Source organism: Chelonoidis abingdonii, chromosome 16, assembly GCF_003597395.2.
Source record: "Chelonoidis abingdonii isolate Lonesome George chromosome 16, CheloAbing_2.0, whole genome shotgun sequence".
NCBI lineage: Eukaryota > Metazoa > Chordata > Testudines > Testudinidae > Chelonoidis > Chelonoidis abingdonii.
The window spans coordinates 20,334,222-20,342,513 of NC_133784.1; positions in this window are offsets into that span (position 1 = coordinate 20,334,222).

Here is an 8,292-nt window from a genome sequence, read left to right on the forward strand (position 1 = left end):
TGCTTGGAGTCCATGCCTTGCAGCTCCAGGGCCGGGGGCAGGGGCACGGCACCCATGTCTTCCAAGCCCAAAGCCCCAGCAAAGAGCCTCATTTATTCGTTGCAGCTCTGGATATGCTTCCAATGTACAGGTCTGTACCTTCATGGGACACCCTCCCCTTTGCTGACGTGCAGACAAGTGGCCAGAGCCCTCATGCCACAGTGATCCATAAGGACTAATTGGCGCCCTTTGTCTAGCAGCATGGGTTCATGCACGGCATTGGGGAGATATTGGAGGGGCGTTTTTGTTTGCATACTGGAATTGCTGCTTCCTCAAGGCCAGCTAGCGAGGAGGTGAAGCTGGGGGCAACTGAAACCTGATGTGACTGACCTCCCTGGGGGGTTTCTCTGGAAGCCATGCGGCTGGGGCTCAGGGTTAATTACAGGAGGTAGCGCCCATCTCTGATAGCCTTATTCCGTATGCATTGCAGAGGTGCTGCACTGAGTTATACTGGCTTCCCCCTTGCTGCGCCCCACGCATCTGAGATGTTTGGAAGCTTGATCAAAGGGGAGCCTGTTGCTTTGGATGTTTTCGTTCCCCGGGCTATACCCCAGTATGGTGTATGAAGCCAGGAGGGAGGGGGCTGTCTTTTTGCCCTCATCTTTTATGTTCTCCTTAAACAGTGCACCTGTTGGTTTGTACCCCCATACACCAATGGCCCAGGCATGATCATCCTGTGTTGGGAACCAGCATAGGACAGGGCCTTGCGTTTGCAGCTTGGTTGCAAACTACATCAGCCCCTGGGAGTAGAGCATTGATTGATGGGAGAGCCCCCCACTGAGTTAACCACCCTCCTGCTCCCTCGAACACGGGCAGCATGAGCCTCCATTGGATATCAGCATGGACCTAGGAAGAGCAGTGTCCCTACTGAGCCCACTTACTCAGGCTAGGTGCTCACTGGAAAGGTAGGGGATTTGCCCACTCCCCCCCCAGCAATTTCTAGGGCCCCCATATTGTTCAGAAAAGCCAGATAACATGCGCTTCAATCCTTTGCTGTATGGAAATCACAGAGACATAGCCAGCTGCTTAACTTTTATTTAGGTTAATGGCTTAATATCCCAGAGTTACCTGTGGTCTAACAACACACGCAGGGTCTGTTTTACTTTCATGACATCTGGGCCCAAAGTACATCCTACTAATGAGACTTCCGAACCAGCCTGCACCCCACTCTTTATACTCCCATCGCAACACAGCCCCAGCTTGAGTGCCTCACCCGCTGTTCTGTACGCAGGCTGGGCTTGTGGGGTGGTCACCACCGAACGTCTTGGCTACTCACGCCAGCTCCCAGCCTTAATGCCCCCTCCACAAGCTAGCCTTCCCCATAGCTGTCTTCTGCTGCCAGCCCAGGGGCAAAGGGAAGCCCAGCCAGGGAGAGTGGACACCCTACAGGAGCAGGAGACCTCACGGGCAGATGTCGCCTTGCTGTGTGCCAGGAGCTAACAGAGAGCAGATCAGTGAGCCGGGGAGGGAGGGGTGCTTGGTACCATGCACGCTGGCTGTTGAGTCACACACCAGGGGCCAGGAGAAATGGGGAATTGTCAGCATTGGGGTTGGGGGGGAGGGGGGAAGGAGTATGGTCCAAACTTGACTCAGATATAGTTGCCTCCCTAGCCCAGGCTCTGTGCCAGCCAAGAGGGGCCCAACTAAAAGTCCCCGGAACGCCTGTCCCAGCCTCCCTTGCAGCAGGGGTGGGGAAATGGGACTGTCCCCTTCTCTCAGGGCAAGGGGGGGCTGTGCCATAAGCAGACAGCAGCCGCCTGCTCTCTCATTCCGCCTTTAATGGTGAGGTAAAGCACTTTGGTTTCTCGGTGACAGAGGCAGGGCGCTGGCTCCCAGGAGGCCCCCGGCCCAGCCCCCGCCTCACTTAGGCACTGAAAGGCATATCCTCCCCCAGCCTGTAAACTCAGCCCCAGGGGGGTTTCCAGACACACACAGTAGTATGTCACATCAGGCCTTGCCTCCCAGACACTCCTCCGCTCATTGCATAGCCACCCCCCTCCTTAAAACAGAAGAAGGGCCCTGCCATCCCCTTGCTCCTCCACCCACCCCAAAGCCTAGAGTAGAGCTAGGGGGCACCCCACACCACCTGTGCAGCTTGGCTCATGCCAAGAGGCCCCTGTCCCTCTGCTGAACCGGGGAGGGGATGAGCACCCCCCCTACACCATGGGGCCAGGCTCCGCATTGGGGCACACCTAGCAGCAGGGAAGGATGGGCTACCTGGCCCTGGGAGATGAAGCCAGTCCAGGGCACAGCTCTTGTATTTCCACACCAGGGCAGATCTCCCCCTACTTCCAGCCAGGGCCGACTTTAGGCTGATTTGCCCGATTCCCCTGAATTGGGCCCCGTGCCTTAGAGGGCCCCGCGCCAGCAGCGTCTCTCCCAGAAGCAAAACTGTGCGTCTCCTGGAAGCAGCAGCTCTTGCTGCTACACAACGAGAGACACTGGAAGGGGAGAGGGGGGGAGAAGGCACATGTGCTTTGGAGCCTTCCTTCCCCTCCCCTCCCCTCCCCAGCACTTACCTGGAGGAGATGCCAAGGGGGCTTCTGGTCCGGTGGGAGACAGGAATCTCTGCAGTGGACTTCACTCACCTGAGCAGCTGCTGGGACTTCCAACAGTGAGTGTCTGACCTTGTGATTCCCCATAGGTTTGTAATATTGGGTTGGTTTTATGGTTTTCAGTGGTGTTGCTGTTTGAGGGTGAGTTTGTGCCTCCCTGCGTCTGTTTCAAAACTAAAGTTGGGATCATGTAATGAAACCCCAGGAAAAAAGCCCCGAGCCGGTACCTGTGAACTCCAGGTGAGAGAGAGAGGGAGGTTTGGAGAAGGAAATCAAATACATCAAGAGGGGAGAATGCGAAAGGTCTGCAACATGGCATGGCAGGCTGAGACTTTTATCTTCCCTCCCCCGCAGAAGGGGAAACTGAGGCACGGTGTGATCTGATTCCCTCTCCAAATTATTTTGTAAAGGAAGGGAACTGGAGCTCCTACCCAAACCAGTTCCCTTCCCATCAACTCTGCTTCCCCTGCTGCAAGACCGCTGTAGGGGCTGAATATTTCCATTAAACTATGGCTCCTTCATTTGCCCTGCAACAATAAAATAGACTGGCTTGGGGGGTGTGTGAATAGCCGCCCCCCACCCCGCCCAAGCTGTGTGGATATTAAGGTTTTCTTTTCGGGGGGAGGGGAGCATGATTATATTCTAGATCAATCAAATGCCCAGCTCAGCTTTTCAGCCATCCAGCAGCTCTAGGGCAGGGAAGGAAGGTGCTCTTGGTGCAGAGTGGTCACAAACTAAGGGTGAATTTAGCAGGGGGTTGGGGGGGTCTGCTTGAAATCCCACCTGACGCAGCCACACAGAATCACTGGCAGCGCTGGGAGAGGCCAGGAGTGGAAGCAGGTGGCCTGGGGGTGGGGGGACATTGCCCTCAGTCCTGGGCTCTGGGATGGACTAGGCTGGGTGGTGGGTTCAGTCTAGTCTTCCAGCCTGTTGCTCTCACTGGAGTTTGTGGTTTTCATCTGGCTCCACCGAAAAGATCAAACAAGCCCAGTAGAAAAGGTTGGGAAAGAGAGAAGCGTGAAGTGTATTTGTAAGCGGGGTTTAAGTGACACTGCAGCGAAAGAGTAAAAAACCAGAGTTGATTGGGTTCCCTCCGCCACCACTGCCTGCAATACAACTAGGAAGGGACAGCTCCACACACCTTCACTGAGCTATGGTAGATGGTGGGCAGGCAGGGAGAAGGAAGCCACATAAGTCCCGTCCCCCAGCACCCCTCCACCCCCAAACTCCATTCCCTAAAGCCTGCCCCACCGCTCCCCAACGTCTCACCTCCCAGATGCCTGCACCCCTGACACCCTTCATGACCCACCCATGCCCCAGGCCGATGCTTTTGATTATTTTTGTATTTTATTGGGTAGTACTTCGATCTTTAGTTTTTGTTAATAAGTATATTTTTGCTGTTATTGTGCCGGGTTTCGAGGGCTCTTCGGTTTTTTGATGGGTTTCCTATTTGTTTAACCTGTCTTAGGATTTTAGTTATATGTTTGCGTTTTTCGTGGAATTTTGCAGTTGTCTTGTTTTATATCATGTGTATCTTTTTTTGCATGATGTTATGTTTTGGCTTAGTTAATGTATAGATTGTGTTATGTGGTCGTTTCTCTTGTTTTGGTTGGACTTGCTGGTATTTTTTGTCTTTTATATTCTTTCTTTTTTTTTTATTTTATTATTTGTATGTTTATTTTTTTCGGTTGGCGAAATATTTGTTTGATATTCGCGTTGACTGGTATGGTGTACATTGGGTACGTTTTTTTTGTTTTCTGTTCACGGTGTTTTTGTTGATTTTTATGGTTGTTCGACTAGGTGTTGCGTTTGGGTCTTTGTTTGTATTATGTTAGCAAAATTTTGTAGTATTTTTTATGACAGTGGTGACATCTCTATCTTGTGTGTCTTTGTAAAGCGATTTTGTGTGTGATTGGTTTTATGATGACCTTTTCCTTTTTTACCGTTATTTAGTCTTTTCGTAATATGATTCTTTTTTTTTTTAGGCTTTTTGTTTTTGTTATTTGGTGCTTAGTCGTTGATTAATTCTTTGTGTTTCCTTTTTTTTTTCTTGATTGGAGTCTATCGTTATGTTTTCCGGGGTATGTTTTTTTCGTTGTTGAATGTTGTTTTGTGTTTGGATTTTCATGCTTCCCTGACGTGGTTTTTTGGTATTTTTGTTTTTTTACTTGTTATTGTCGTGGTGTAGTTTTACAGTGGGTGATTTTAAGTTTGTCTCTGGTCGTATTTGTACTAACACAGACATCCAAGGCAGGGACACACACACCCAGTACTGAGTTACATAAAATGCCTCTCCCAGCCATTTCATTGACCAATCATAGAGAGGCTCCAGACAACTCCTCCTAGCTCCCAGCCTTGCACCCCCGATAAAAAAAAAAAAACCCCCCCCAAATTACCCCATTTTTTGCCCACTGGTACAGAAGCTTGAACCAAGAATAAGTTCATTACCCAGTTCACCTCCTCGACACACACTTAGCCTTTGTAACAGAGCTGAGGTTTCCCCAAGCACTTCAAACCAAAATCACACTGTTTTAAGATAAAATATAAATCAGTTATTAACTAGCAGAAGAGAGATTTTTAAGTGATTATACAGTGGTAAGGCAATAGAGGATGCAAGAGTTGGTTACTCGTAAGAAATAAAATAAATCACAGACTAAATCTAAAACTAAAACATAAACAGGAAATTGAAATCAAGAAGTGTCTCATCCCTGATAGATGGTTACAAAACAGGTCACAGATTCTCATACAACCAGCCAGGACCTCTCCTCATTCCTAGCCCCTGGGCCACCCTCGCCTAGTTCAAAAGTTTTTGTCCCTTGTTCTTCCAGGTGCTGAGTTTGTGGGGCAACAAAGCCAAGTCTGATGTCACTTCCCTCTTTAGAGTTTCTTTCCAAGCTGCTGGAAAGATCTATGCCTGTGATGTGAGAATCCACCTCCATTGGTCAACAGTGTCATTGTCCATGTGCCTCACCGGAGAATCTTCTGGGAATTGGCTGCTGGGGAGTGGATTCCTTTAATGGGCCATCAGCACTCTGGCTTCTCCATTAATTCGTTACCTGAAAAGGCCTGGTTGTCGAGTGTATCTCCAAACCTTACGACCATATTTCAAAATCAGCACACAGCAAACTCAATAACTTCAAAATACAAGGATAGCACATACAATCCAACAGGATATTAATGTTCAACCAGATCAAGCTCTTAAAATGGATACCTCACAGAAGGCATTCTGTGTACAAAACACATCCTAAGTATATGACAGGGTGATTATGGGGAATTCCAGGGTGCTACTGCTGAGGTAACAAGGAGTTACGACACCTCTCTCCTCTTCTCCCGCAACCCGTCTCACCTGAATTTGACCTCATCTGATCTAGATTTTGCGCCACCATTCCTGGCTTTTTCCCGCCAGCGCAGAGAAGATTTCCACCAATTGCTATTCTGGTAAAACCATAATAAAAACAAAAACATTAGTGATAGTTAAGATTGTGTCAAGGATCCACCACCATCTACTCATCATACTTAAGAGCTTAGAAAATCACTTGTTAAAGGAATGTCTGAAGCAGTCTGTCTTCATTTGGAAAAGTGATTTTGCTTTAAATAATTGCAATGAGCCACTACTTCTTCAGTTAACAGGCCAGTGAATTAGCTCAAAGGCAGTAGCAGGCTCAATAAAGTAATATAATGGTCTAGTCCAATAGTGGGTAACAGAGAACCATGTATAAGCAAGGGTTACACTTGCTCCTGAGCTGGAGAAGCTCGTTCCAGACTTGAACCTACACAGCAGTTCAAATCCCATAATAGCTTTACACATCTGGCAGGATTTAAATCTGGAGATGTAGAGATACTAGAAGCACGATCCTCTAGTATGTGCTATCTATATATATATATATGTATATAGTGCAAAGAAACCAAAACCATCTATCTATGGTCTTGCCTCACAAAGAGGAACAAAGAGCCCCAGTGGGACATGCCAGGTTTACATATACAATTGCATTGTATGAAGTCCTGTAGTATGGCAGTAAGCGATATGTCCAATACACTGTCCATCGCTAAACCCAAATGCCACTTAGAGTCAACATAAGTCAGGGTGGGCAACCTATGGCCAGCAGGCTGGAATTCCAGCCTGTGGGGCCCCATTTTAAGCTGGCCCCTGAGCCGCACCACGCATCCCGGTCCAAACTTCGGTGCTCCAGCTGGGGCAGCCGGGCCTTTGGGGGCCAAAACCGCATGTGTGGCCCATCCCACTGGGATCAGGGTCAGGGCTGCACCGATGTGGCTCGGTCCGGGTTCATGGGGTGGGGGAACTGGGTCGGAAGCCACACCCCTGAAAGCACTTTCCCCATGCCTCAACGCCCTGCCCCAGCGCTGATCTGTCCTTCCGTTCTCTAAACTCCCTTAAATCCCAGCCTGAGCATCCTCCTTGAACCCCAAACCCGCTCACCCTAGTCCTCACCCCAGAACCCTACACCCCCAACACAGAGCCCTCACCCCCTCCCACATAAGCCCCAACCCCAATTTGTGAGCATTCCATGTGGCCTTACCACAACAATTTCTTATTCCCTGATTTGGCCCTTGGGCCAAAAAGTTTGCCCACTGACATAAGGTAAAGTGGGCAGCATCAGAGTTATGTCATCAGTAACTATCAATCTTGATCAGTACATTGCGGCAACTTTTATCCTTAAAGAATGATTATACAAAATACCAAACGCAACTTCCAACAAGTGTTCTTTCAAATCTAGTTCATACCAGAATCAATACGTTAACTTTCATAGTTCAGCTTGTTCTATCACTTTAAAAAGGAACCTGGAACAAATGTCAGACATTAGAAAACATTAGTCACATGGACTTCTAAAACAGTCATTAATATAATCTTTTTTTTTTAATTTTTTTTATCCACAAACCTCTACATGAAAGTTCAACAGTCCACTAAACAGCAATAATTGATTTGGAATTGAGCCTGTAACCTTGAAAACAACAAGATTTTTAAAGACCTTTTTCACTACTGTTAAAATAAAGTGGAATTCCTGGCATAACCTTAACTATAGTATGCTGCTGGCTTCACTATAATTCACTCTCACATCAATAAAAATAGGATCAAAAGTTATAGCTTTTTTTATATATGTATGGTGTGTATTTAAAATATTTTTTATATTTTACAAAATACGTACAAATAAAGGTGAGAAACATAGTTACTTCTTCACGCCCACATCCTGAAAAAAACAGTACTCATCCAAAATATGCAGCCAAGGTTTCAAAATCATTCTCAGGTAAGCAAGTCCCATTGAAGCCATTGCGACTAGTCACATAGTCACATAGCAAAAACTGCCCATGGTGAATACATTTAATTCAAAAAATGGGCCCTGTGATTTTACATAAGCACCCAAATAAAGGGTGCACGTACCAGCCCTCAGAACTGTTGCCCAGTCATATTTCCCCACTCTCTCAACAAAGAAAAAATGATGATTTGGTCAAATAGACACAAAAAATACTGACCACTTGGTCAATGAGCAAGTTTAACTGTGGCAAAAGGTATCAGTTACCAATATGTCCAATATCTTTTTTCCTCCGTCCCTTTTGGTACATAAGGCAACGATATCTGCTGCTTCAATGGAAAACTTTGGCTGTAAGGATTTGGGGGTAATCCAATAGAGATGATTCTAAGGGCTCATCAATTCTTTTTTTGTTATTTTTGTTTTATTTT